Source organism: Bos taurus, chromosome 20, assembly GCF_002263795.3.
Source record: "Bos taurus isolate L1 Dominette 01449 registration number 42190680 breed Hereford chromosome 20, ARS-UCD2.0, whole genome shotgun sequence".
Lineage (NCBI taxonomy): Eukaryota > Metazoa > Chordata > Mammalia > Artiodactyla > Bovidae > Bos > Bos taurus.
This window is the reverse complement of record NC_037347.1, coordinates 18,429,795-18,443,314: the sequence shown is the minus strand read 5'-3', so window position 1 is coordinate 18,443,314 and position 13,520 is coordinate 18,429,795.

The following is a 13,520-nucleotide window of genomic DNA, read 5'->3' as shown; positions in this document are numbered from 1 at the left end:
TTACTTGAAGGTAAAGTCTAGCAGCTTATTTTGTACATTCAATTGATATCTTTGATACCACAAATTCCTGGGAAGACCAAGTCTAAACAATATTTAAAATTCTTACATATTTCATTTCATAATAAAATGCTTCTCAAGTAGATGAACTATCTTAAGTTTTTAATAATTTTATTTATTTATTTATGGCTGTGCTGGGTCTCTGTTGCTGCATGGGCTTGTCTCTAGTTACGGTGAGTGGGGGCTATTCTCTAGTTGCAGCGCACAGGCTTCTCACTGTGGTGGCTTCTCTGGTTGCAAAGCATGGGCTCTAGGGTGCGCGGGCTTCAGCTGTTGCAGCACATGGGTCAATAGTTGGGGCACCCGGGCTTCATTGCTCTGTGGCATGTGGAATCTTCCAGGATCAGGAACTGAACCCATGTCTCCTGCATTGGCAGGTGGATCTTTACCGCTGAGCCACCAGGGAAGCATGAGAACTATCATAATTTATATCTTATTGAATGACTAAATAATGTAGCATCAAGACAAGTTACATTTTAATGATGTGTTGAAACAGAGCAACCATTAAGAAAGCATTAGAAAATTTACATTGTAAAACTATGTAGCACTCATGATTCTTTTGGAATTTTTAGGATATTCTATATTTATGTTACTCTAAATTTTATGTATTAGTAATTGTTCAGTGTACCTATGGGTTTACAAAACAATTCAGCAGATGGAAGTTCTGTCTTCTTGGAGGAGTTAACACTTATACTAGGTTGCTGTTTCACAAACTTGTCTGATTTTAATAATCACTAGAAATAAACGTTAAAAAAAAAACCAGATTTTTTAGCCCCTCCCTAGTGATCCAACCCTACCTTGAGCAACCCTGAAATAACCAATGGTAAGAATCTTGATCAGTTTCTCTCTCTTTCTCTTTAAACATTGCATATCTTCCCCTACCCCCACCCTACACTTACATATACTTGCTACTGAAGAGAGAACCTGTATAATTTATTACGCATTCAGGATGATTGGGTAATCATTTATTTTTTGTGAAAAGTTTATAATTTGGAGATAAGAGAAGATACTAAGGACACTTCTATTAATAGAGTACCACATAAGATTTTGTAAAAATATTAGATTTATCATTACATTTTAAATCCTATATCATATACTAACAATTAAAAAAATGTTTTTTGTTGCTTTTTGGGCATTTCCTTGAGACTGCTACTATAATAAAATTGTAATAGGTAAGCAGAAAGAGAAGACAGGAGAAGGGACAACAGAGAATAAGATGGTTGGATGGCATCACCGACTCAATGGACATGAGTTTGAGCAAGCTCCAGGAGTTGATGATGGACGGGGAAGCTTGGCGTGCTGCAGTCCATGGGGTTGAAAAGAGTCGGACACGACTGAGCAACTGAACTGAACTGAACTGAAGCAGAAAGACGCACCAGGGACTATGTTTTATCAACAAAATCTGTGAACCTTGGCTGCCTACAAGAATATCAAACCAATGAAATTGTCTTTAATTGAAATGAGCATTTTAAACTGTCACTGGAATGTTTTTATTTTATAGCTTAGGATATATCTTCAAAACAATCTATTCTATGAGTGTAACCTGTAGCCAGTTAGTCAATGTTTACTGATTATTTGTCATTAATGACAGCTCTAAAAATCAAACTGAGTGGCGACATGCATACGTTCATTTGTGACTAAATTCTTAAGTGAAGAAAAGATAATGTGTATTGTTTTAAATTATCCACGTTTCTTTTTCTTCCACACAGATCATTAAGAGCTGACTGTGAATGCAAATGTGTATCTTTCATCTCTGTTGTTCTTGGTCTTACATATCTATTCTAGTGCATGTGAAATGAGTTCCCCATCTCTTTCCAAGTGATAAAGCAACCGTGCAAAGTGCTCTAGGAAACTGTGTGCAGCAGTTGTGGACTGTATTCCCCAAAGCAGTTTGTTAGTCACTCAGTTTGCTACAACTTCATTCATTTCAGCTTTTCTTCTAGAACTAGGCTGAGGAAAAATTGGTCTTTTTCAGAAAGCTTAAAGAGTTGCGGCAAGTAAATGATCACAGTGGTGGACATGAAAATAGCCGTCTCCTTGTAATTTAAAAATCTGCAAAGGAATTAGCTCATGGTGCATTGAAGAAGGAGGTCTCAGAATGTGTGGTGATTAAGAGCATGCTCATTCTCAGCGGGAACAGAAGATGGCTAGCTCTTCACTGGGTCAGCTTCCTCTTCCTCCAGGGCATGCAGCAGGGCTCTTTCCCAGCCTTCCTTGCAGTTTACGTGTGGCCATATGGTAGAGTTCTGGCCAATGGCATTGGAGCAGAAGGGCTGGCTCATTCATACTTACCACGTAAGACTCCTTCTTTTTCTCCTGCAGCATAAGAAAGCCTTCTGTTGACTGGTGAAGCCACAAGGTGGAAGGATCCTAAGTTCTCAAATTACCATTTGGAAGAGAGGGACTTTATATGAGCTATAAACAAATGTATATTGTTAAGTCTCAGAAATTTTGTAGTTCATCTGATACAGCAGTTAGCCTGCCCCAATTAATACAACAGAATAGTACTATTGGTCAAGGATTCTACTTCTCAGCCTGCAGAAAGCAGGAAATGGTTGCCTCTTCAATAGTATTTGCTGGATAAGACCTTCTTTGGCATTCTACTTTGGACAAGTTTTCCCAGCCTCACCTTTGTTATTGCAGTTGCCTACTAACTAGCTCTCTGCTTCTGTTGGTGCCCTCCTCTGCAGTTTATTATCAAAGCAGAAACCAGGGTAATCTCACGTCATTCTTTTCAACTCCCTCCAAGGTCTCCACTTGATTCAGAGAAAAGGCTAAGGTCTTTTCAATGACCTACAAGACCATTGCCCACCTGCCACCTCGCCTCATCACTTCTCTGTGCTTCTCTCCTAACACTCTCCCTTTCCCTTGTTCTGAACCAGCCTCACAGATTCCCGTGCTATTCCTTGAGCAGAACGGGCATGCTCTTGCCTTAGAGCTTCTGTGTTTGTTTCCTCTGTCTGGAATACTCTTTTCCGGGATGTCCTTGTGGTTCGCTCTTTGCTCAGAGAGGCTTTGCTGAGCGTGCTATTTTAAATGACCGCTGCTTTCACTCTCTAACCCCTTCCTTCTGTTATTTTCCTCTGTAGCACTTAGTACCTTCTAATATACTACACACATTTTCTTTTTAACGTTGTTCACTGCATGTTCCCCTGCACGCCCCTATTAAAATGAAAGCTCCATGGGAAAGGATTTTTGACTTTTTGTTATCAGCCTAGAGTAGCACTTGGCAAGTAATAAATAATAGATACATTTTTGTTGAATGACTAAATGCTCTTACATAGATCAGTGCCATGTGCCAGAGGAGCACTAAAGGGAAACTTCTAATTCCCACTGAGATCTGGCAAGGAAAGTTCTCCTGGAGAAGCTGCTTCTTCTGGGCCTGGAAGCTGATGTACTTGCTGAGAGTCAGAGCCAGTGGTCACCGTTTAGTCCTCCTCTTAGCTGGCCGGTTAGCATCATTTGATACAGCTGTGGTTGTTTTCCTGAAGCGCGGTCTTCACTTGACTTCAGAGTACCACGCCTGCCTGGCTGTTCCCCTACTTCCTTGGCCATCCCTTCTCAGGCTCTTTAGCAGTTTCCCTCCATTTCCCCCACTGATTGCTGGAATACCCAGGGTTCAGTCCTGGCCCTCTTCTCATCTTTCTGCACTCATTCCTCGGGGGATCTGAACTAATCTCAGGGCTTTAAATGCCGTTTGTATACTCATGACTACCAAACATATACTTCTAAGTGGTATCTCTACCCTGAACTCCACATCTGTGTATCAGGGGGCCTGCTGGGCCTCTCCTCTTGGATGTCTAATAAGTATCTCAAATGTAAATGCCCACAACAGAGCCTCTGCTATTTCCCGCTTGCCTTGTGTTCCTGATCTCATTTAATGGCGACTCTGTTCTTTTCGTTGCTCAGGCCAAAAGCCTCGGAGTTATCTTTAATTCTCCCCTTCTTCTCTGCCAATGCCACTCTCACAATATAAGCAGAACCACTTCTTAGCATCCCCACTGCCAGCACCCTGGGACTGCCTGGGTGCTACTGGTCTCTTAACCAGTGACTTTGTTTTTGCTTGTGGCTGCTCTTCAGCCAGTCCTCACACTGACACCAGCATGATCCTATTAAAGCCTAAGTCACATTGTGTCTCTCTTCGGCTCAAAACTTTCCAATGGTTTCTCCTATGCCCTCAGGGACCTGCAAGGCCCTCCTTGACCTGACATCATCTCCAACCACGATTCCACTCATTACTCTTCTCCATCGGCTATCTTGCTGATTCTTGGCTATTCCATATATGCTTTTGTTTCAGAGCCTTTGCATTTGATATTCCTTATCTGGAATGATCTTTCCCCAGATGTCTGCTTGGCTAGCTCCCTCACTGGCTTCAGTCATTCCTCAAAATTCATCTTTTTTTTAAAAAATTCATTTTTTCAGTGAGGATTTTCTTGGTTGCTTTTCTAAGATTTTAATACAGTTTCCTGCCTCCACTTCTCATTCCCTTTCTCTTTTTTTCCTCCTTTGCGGTTTTCAATAATGTATTTCATCTTCATATTCGCCTTATCTATTGTCTTTTCCTCCACTTCAGTATGAAACCATAACTCTCACCTTTTAAAAGGTGCATCTGTCTCCTCCCATTTTCATTTCTTCAGTCAGTTTTAAAGTCATGCTAATAACACTGACTTGCAGTGGAAATATTTGAGCATAGCAAAGGATTTGGTCTGTTTTTTTCTCTGAAACATAGTCGGTGTTCAACTCATTATAATGAATGGATCAAAATTAATTAGAGCTGGTAAAACTCTTTCCTTATCAAGTAGATGTTCTTCAAACCTCAGGAAGAGTTAAAATTTTAAAAGATGCTAAAAGGAGTCAAATTATCTTCATAGTATTATCAATATAGTAATTGTTGATAATAAATATAGGTAATATTGAAATGTTAAATACCTATAATGATGGTAGATATTTGTTAGTAATTATAGATAACATGAGTATTTAGGGTTTAAAATTTCACAGATTAGGTTTATGATTCCATTTTGAGTTTTATAGTTGGATTCAGATACATTTAAAAATTAGAGTGTAAACATTTTTTTTAAAAATGTTTATAATCAGTACTAAATGCTTGAAATGAAAAGTTAGGTTTTATTGTCTTTGTAAGTTTAATTTATTGGATTTACAAGAGATGGTTAGACTTCCCAGGTGGCACATTGGTAAAGAATATGGCTTCATTGCAGGAGATGCAGGTTCAATCCCTGGGTCGGGAAGATCCCCTGGAGAAAGGAATGGCAACTCACTCCAGTATTCTTGCCTGGAGAATCCCACAGACAGAGGAGACTGGCAGGCTACAGTTCATGGGGTCGTAAAGAGTCGGACATGACTGAGCACATACACATAAGAGATGTTGAAATTATTGGAAGTTTTGCACATTCATTCATCTACTAAGACATTTGAAGTGCTTAAAAACATCGGTTGTTAAAATTTTCAATGCAGCTAAGGGAATTTGAATAGATTTGTGAATATAGCTTATCGTTTAAGAGAAGTTGAGTTCTACGGTGAGTTACCACTCACAGCTACTAATATAGCTAGAATAAAAAAGATAGACAATAACAAATGTGAGCAAGAATGTAGAAAAATTGAAATTGGAACTTGCATGCATTGCTTATAGGAATGTAAAATGGTGTAGGCATTTTGTAAAACAATTCGACAATTCTTCAAAAAGTAAGATGCAGTATACTTGAAAATAACACAGATTGTGAATCAACTATGTGCTTATGCTGTGCTGTGCTTAGTTGCTCAGTCATGTCAGACTTGTTGCAACCCCATGGACTGTAGCCCGCCAGGCTCCTCTGTCCATGGGGATTCTCCAGGCAAGAATACTGGTGTGGCTTGCCATGCCTTTCTGCAGGGGATCTTCCCAACCTAGGATTGAACCTGGGTCTCCTGCATTGCAGGTGGATTCTTTACCATCTGAGTCACCAGGAAAACCCATGAAAACTGGAATGGGTAACCTATCCTTCTCCAGGGGATCCTCCCGACCCAGGAATCGAACTGGGTCTCCTGCATGGCAGGTGATTCTTTACCAGCTGAGCTACCAGGGAAGCCCAAATCAACTACACTTTAAAAAGTAAAATACAGAGTTGACATGTGGCCCAGCAATTCTTGGATATTCTCTTGTGTACTCGAGAGAACAGAAAGCATATATCCACGCAAAAACTTGTACATGATGTTCATAGCAGCATTATCCATAATAGCCCAAAAGTGGAAACAATCGAAATGACCATCAGCTGATGAACTGATAGATATAATGTGGTATATCCCTGCAATGGAATACTATTTGACAATAAATAAAGCATGAAGTGCTAATGCATGCTACAATACAGATGAATCTTGAATACAGCATGCTAATTTTAAAAAGTCCACATGTAGTAGGATATATATGTGGATATATAGTTACAAAAGACCACATATAGTAGGATCCATGTGTATGAAATGTCCAGAATAAGCAAATTTATAGAGATTGCTTAAGGCTAGGGATGTGGGGGGCAAATGAGGAGTGACTGCTAAGGGGTATGGGATTTCTTTTGGGGCTATTGGAAATTTTCTGGATTAGATAGTGGTGATTGTCCAAGTTTGCCAGTACACCAAAACTGCTGAATTGCATATTTTTAAAGGGTGATTTTTAAAAAAATGTTCTGTGACTTATACCAATAAAAAAGAAAGAAGTTGAGTTCTTTAAGGTCAGTTTATTGATATGCTTTTTAGATTAATAAATTTATTAGATTTATAAATATAACAAGATTTGTAAGATGAATTTGCTGTCTTAAATAAGACAAAGTTTTAAATTTGCAATTTTAATAACTTTATTATTAACTTTAAGCCCAGTCTTAAAAATGTAAATTTGAAAGGAAGCTTGTCTTGAGTAACTCATTCATTTGGGACTGTTCCTAGGAGAGACATTAGGAGGGAAGAGGACTATATATATATGTACTAATATAAATACAAAACAGTGCAACAGGCTCTAGGTTAGATGGGCTTTATATTAAAGAAAAACACAGGCTTTTAAAAAATGTCAATCAAAACAGATCTCAAAAAATATATACTTTAAAACTCTTTCCTATATTATGTTTATGTTTTGTTTCCTATATTATACTTATGTTTCTGTACTTTGGTTTTTAATTTGCCCTTTAGAGTCACATATAAATCTGAACTTTATACTATAGGACTGTTCTTCATATAATAAATGACAGTTACTATGTCCACAGCAGATTTTCTTTTCTCTGGGTTAAATGGTTCTTGATCCCTTTGGCTATTTATATGACTTCACTTTATGTCTCTTGGCCATCCTAATTGCTAATGTGAGATCTCTTTTTCATGATGTGTTCTACTCTTATCTACATAAATGGTCACAAGTAGTACACTCAAGTAGGATGTAGACCATTGATTTTTGACCCTCAAGCCATAAAACATTTTGAATTGCTTGTCAACATCTAAAAATTGTACAGTGTTTCACAGAATATGAATTTTTCACTTCTTTTGAATAATTAGCATTTCTAGTTTCAGTAGGTCCACATTCACACGTGGCTTGTTACCTGGAGTTGAGTAGTCTTATGACATGGGCTATTAGTTGTTCCCCAATATTTGTTTTCCTCAGTGTCAACAGTAATCAAGCTCCCAGTTTTTAGCTCAGCACATGGCCACTTAAAAACCCAGTTTCCATTTCAGTTTGGTCTGACCAGGAGTTCCAACTAGTAGGATGTTACTGACTGTGGTGTGTGAAAGATAGAAGTGTCCTTAAGGATGCCATTTTCTTCATTTTCCTTTTTCTTGTTGGGTGGAATGTGGATTTAATGCTAGAAAAATCAAGTTGTATTTCAAGGGGGAAGCTGCTGATAGAGGGTGCAAGAGCAGTAAGAAAGTGCTGAGTTTCCTGATGACCTTAGAATCAGCACACCTCTGAGGACTGCCTTCCTGGACTTTTATCAAAAGAAATGCATTTTTATTTAAGGCTTTCAGGCAAATCTATTCCTAATTCATAACACCTGCTCAGGTGTTCTCAGGTTTATTACAAATCCCACCACTATGTAATATTTCTCTAATATTGACCAGGAGTTGACATTTATCATATTTTTTTCCTCTCCGTTAAAAATGGAAAGTTGAAAAACTGACATAGTCATGTGTTTCAAAGAAAGTTGAAGAGCATATGCCATTGTGGAATTAGAGATTATTTCCATATGATTAATTCTGCTTCAAGTTTGTAGCTCAGTCAGTAAAGAATCTGCCTGCAGTGCTAGAGACCCAGGTTCGATTCCTGGGTCAGGAAGATCCCCTGGAGAAGTAAATGGCAACCCACTCCAGTATTCTTGCCTGGAGAAGCCCACAGACAGAGGAGCCTGGCAGGCTATAGTCCACGGGGTTGCAAGAGTCAGACTAATTTACGACTCAGTGACTAAATTACATTTTTTTTAAACGTATTAAATATACAACGACTTCAGAAGCTATTATGAAACTACCCACAACAAGAAATATGCCCAGAAAAGCAAAGACATGTTAATGACAAACTTAACTTAGTGAATAACTAAATGGACTGAAAACAAGGACTGGAATTATAGCAGTGATACTGGTGTAAAATGTATCAAGTGAAAAAAAAAAATCTTGGCATTAAAACATTTTGCCAGTGATGGGTTGATGAAAAGTTGATTGCAACAGAAATTGTGTACTGAACAGAAACTAACATTTCAAATATAAGTTTAATCTCATTAAATATTTCTTAGCATTTCTTAGGGGTGAAGGGACTTATAGTACAAAGTAGCATGAAAAGGTTAAATCATTTATAGTTTTTTCCCCTTCCAGCCAATGAAAGTATAGATATAAAAGATATAAATACCACCCAAGTAGCTATAGTCATTTTTGGTGTCTGGAAGACTTTAAGTGTTTGAATAGCTTTTGAACACTGTGCCAGTAACAGGCACATCAAGACATTATTTTTATGTGTTGAGTAAAGTGAGTAAACAGGGCCACAGTCTTTAGCAAGTCAGAGCTACTACTGGATTTGTTTTTCAAAACTTAAGTCCATGCTGGAAGTTTGCACAAGTCATACAACATGTACTTATTTCATAACTAAATAGGAATCAAATTTAATTTAGGAAAAAGAGACATAAAATGAATGTAGCAATAAGTACTATGAGATGAATGTACTAGAAAGGTTTAAACCTTAGGGGAGACATCAGTGCTTTCTTTACTTGGTGAATTGTGTGCAAAGTAGATGTGGTGTGAGAATGAAGAGTTTTGTTTTGGATGTTTCTAAAAATTGGTTTGTGTTATCCAAAGAAAGTGTCAGCTGAACTCAGTGAAGATTTCTTCAAAGATTGTCTATGCCTTTAGCTGACACAGACACTCTAATTCTCTGCAAGTGTGTTTACAATCAATTACATGAACAAATCATTTCTTTTATTCATCTAATTTCTAATCAAACTGTGCCTTTGGGAAATTCATTAAACCAGAAAAAACATGACCTACTTTCAGATGCAGAAATCATTTTCCAGAAATTAACTGATGATTACCCCTTGTGGATCTAAGAGCTGAATTCTAAGTTATATGATTTTGAAATTTATAAAAACAAACTTAAATCAGTTTGCCTTTTCTGATCTATAATATTGATAATGTGAATAGAGCTTAAAAAAAGTATATTAAAGTGTGGGACTTCCCAGGTGGTACAGTGGTAAAGAACCCACTTGCTAATGCAGGAGATGCAAGAGACATGGGTTTGATCCCTGGGTGGGGAAGATCCACTGAAGGAAATGGCAACCTGCTCCAGTATTCTTGCCTGGAAAATTCCATGGACAGAGGAGACCGGTGGGCTACCAGTCCATAGGGTTGCAGAGTTGGACATGACTGAGCAACTGAGCACATACACACACAATAAAGTGTAGTTACAAAACTAACCATGAACTGAATTCTATAAATAACTCATATTTTAAATATGAAAAAGAAAAAAAACTGAGCGAGGAATCTGTGTTGGAAAAACCGTATCTGTGAAAAACATTAATTTTAATAAAATTAGTATTGCTCACAGATGATGAAGAAAAAAGTCACATTTCTTTGGTTCAAGATAAAAAAATAATGAATTATAGAAGAAACACATAAAATATTTTCTTTTATTTGGATTTATAGCAGAATACTTAATCTTTAGTTTCATGTATTTATGTTACATGCTTATAGCAAAGTACAATAAAAATAAGGGATATAATTCCCATATTTGATTCTTTTCTCATTGACCACGTTCTCCTGGCTTTTGCAAGTGTTCGAGTTTGTGAGCCCTCATCTTGCCTTTCTTGCATTCCTTCTGGTTACAAAGCTAATCAATGACCTTAGTAGGTGAACATTTCAAATATATTTGTCATTTTTCCATAATGGGGGTACACAAGAGTAGAAAGCCCATAACTTTAGAGCCAAAAGCAATGGAGAAATTCAGTCTAACCATATTACCAGGTGGGAATGGGCTAGAATTGGAGAAGAACACATAAAGAAGTCTGAATTCAAGGTTTCATAGAGATCCTCTAATTTTGTTTAGCTATTGAGTTTCACACAGCAAATCTCCAGTGTAACAGCAGCCCTCTAAAGGATTCACAGAGGATCCATGCTGGGTGTACAGGCAATAGGACCCTTTGCGATTGCGTGAGAAGAGACTACAAGATTAATGCAACACCCAAGTTGTTAATATTTAATAATATAAAATTTCTTACACAGTAAGTTTGAAAAATAGCATAATCAATTAAGCATTTTATTATTTGCAAATTACGAGTAGAATTTTTGTTTTGCACTTAAGTGATTGGTAATGGTTCAGTTCAGTTCAGTTACTGAGTTGTGTCTGATCTTTGCAACCCCATGGACTGTAGCACACCAGGCCTCCCTGTCCTCCTCCCGGAGCTTGCTCAAACTCATGTCCATCAAGTCAGTGATGCCATCTCATCCTATCGTCCCCCTCTCCTCCTGCCTTGTGTTCACTAATAAATTATATATATATATATATATATATATAATGTATATGACATATATATAATATTAATACATACCTATGGCATCTTCTATTTGCCAAGCAATGTTCTAAGTACTGAGGATGCAGCAATAACTAAACCAGATAAAATCCCTGCCCTCACAGAATATACATTGTAGAAGGGAGAGAATGATAAAATAAGCAGATCATCTACTGAGGAGGTAACATTGAAGAGAATTTGACAAGAGCTCAGAACCCAATAATCATGAGATTTTAAGTAACAAGAGTTCTATTAGCTGAACATTATATGTAAGAACTTTATTTCATTTGTCCTTACAACTCTTTATGGTATATTTTATTCCCTTTCCACAAATGAAACTAATACAGGGAGGCTAACTTGCTAAATCAAATGGTGGTTACATAATAATTTGGATGGGAACTTTACAAGTTTTAGTTTAGGGAAAATACCATGCTCATGCCATTAAAATCTGAGTATTTAGTGTACGATTATTCATGAGCCTTTTAGAAAGACACTCCACTTTTACCTTTAATGAACTTCAATTGACCTTGAATATAAACCTCTATTAATGTACTGCACACAGTGAATACTATTTTTAAATTTTTTTGCTATGTCGTGAAGCCTGCAGAATCTTAGTTCCTGGACCAGGGATTGAAATCCTAACCACTGCACTGCCAGGGAATTCCCAAAGTAACACACGCACACACCCATTCACACATATATTGGCCACACAGCTTGTGGGATCTTAGTTTCCCAACCAGGTTTTGAACTTGGGCCCTGAGCAGTGAAAGTGTACAGTCATAACCACTGGACCACCAGGGAATTCATGAATATCATTTTAAAATGCTTTCTAAATATTACAATGTGTGATTCTTGATCAGGAATGAATTTAACAATTTTCCACTCCAGTTTTGTCCCTTCCTTTTTTTTTTAACTAATGAAAAAAATTTAAAAACCAGTAAAAAAAAAACATGTATTTTGTAAATATTTTCTTTTCATTGTAAAAAAAAATAAAACAAAATCAAAAATGGGAAAAAACTTGTATTTTGTAAATATTTTTTCATTGTAAAAAAAAAACAAAATCAAAAATGGAAAAAAAAACAGTAAAAAAAACAGTATTCAAATTTCACATGTTTACTTAGTAGTAAAACTAAGACAAAGGCTCAGGTCTTCTTATTTGCAGTCTATTGTTCATTACTTCTTTATGCTGCTACTGCTAAGTCGCTTCAGTCGTGTCCGACTCTGTGCGACCCCATAGATGGCAGCCCAGCAAGGCTCCCCCATCCCTGGGATTCTCCAGGCAAGAACACTGGAGTGGGTTGCCATTTCCTTCTCCAATGCATGAAAGTGAAAAGTGAAAGTGAACCCGCTCAGTCGTGTCCGACTCCTAGCGACCCCATGGACTGCAGCCTACCAGGCTCCTCTGTCCATGGGATTTTCCAGGCAAGAGTACTGGAGTGGGGTGCCATTGCCTTCTCCGACTTCTTTATGAAAGCAGTACAATTTTAAAATAAACTTACCATTCTTTAATGTTCAGAGCAATATTACCAAATTACTTTTAATACATTTTTTCCACCATATTTACTAAAAGTCACATTTTCCCACACATTATATATATATAAAACATTAAAACAGTACAATAAAAAGTTAATAACTCAGTTCTCAAAGATCTATTTCTTCATTTTCGCACATTAACTGTACATGTGTACAGATGACGCAACTACACAGGTGAAGAGAAGCTGGAGAGTAGGGCGGGAGCCATGGGGAAGGATCAGCTTTCCTGCTCCTGCTGGTGTTTGAACAGAAGGGTGATAGCAGTGCTGTAGCTAACTCCTGCTAGAAGAATGAGATAAACAAGAGAGAAGGGGCTTGTGCCAGTCTTGTGCCACATTCAGACACTTGCTGCCTTCAACAGTTGACCACCAATGCCTAGCAAACTAAGCTACTGGCCAGGCCCAAGGCTATAGATCCTATGCAATAACCGCTAACAGACTGTCAAGGCATAAGAAAATATGAGGAGCTTGAGGAATTTGGTATTTAAACACTGACTTGTGTTTTTGGTGATAAAATAACAAACCACATGAAGACTGTGACATTTACTTAGTTCCAAGTCTAGGGAGAGCACAGACTGGGAGAGCTGTATTAACCCATTAGCACAAAGTTTATGAGTACTCTCTTAAAGATAAACAAGACTGATTTGTCAGGAGTACACAGGGCATTTGTAGACTCCACACACAGAATTACAGAGGTCACAGCACAGTTGTTTGTCTTTTATTTCCCTTAGTGTTTTTTTTTTTTTTCCTATTTTCTAATTGTCCAGTTTTTAAAAAGCAGAAAGTAAGGAACTAGATGTCAGCAAAAGAACCATACCTCTTATATTTGAGGATGTTGCTGATATTCTAAGACAAGCTTGCCTTCCCAGAAATGACTTATAATAAATTCTTGGCACCAAGGTTTAATACAGCCATC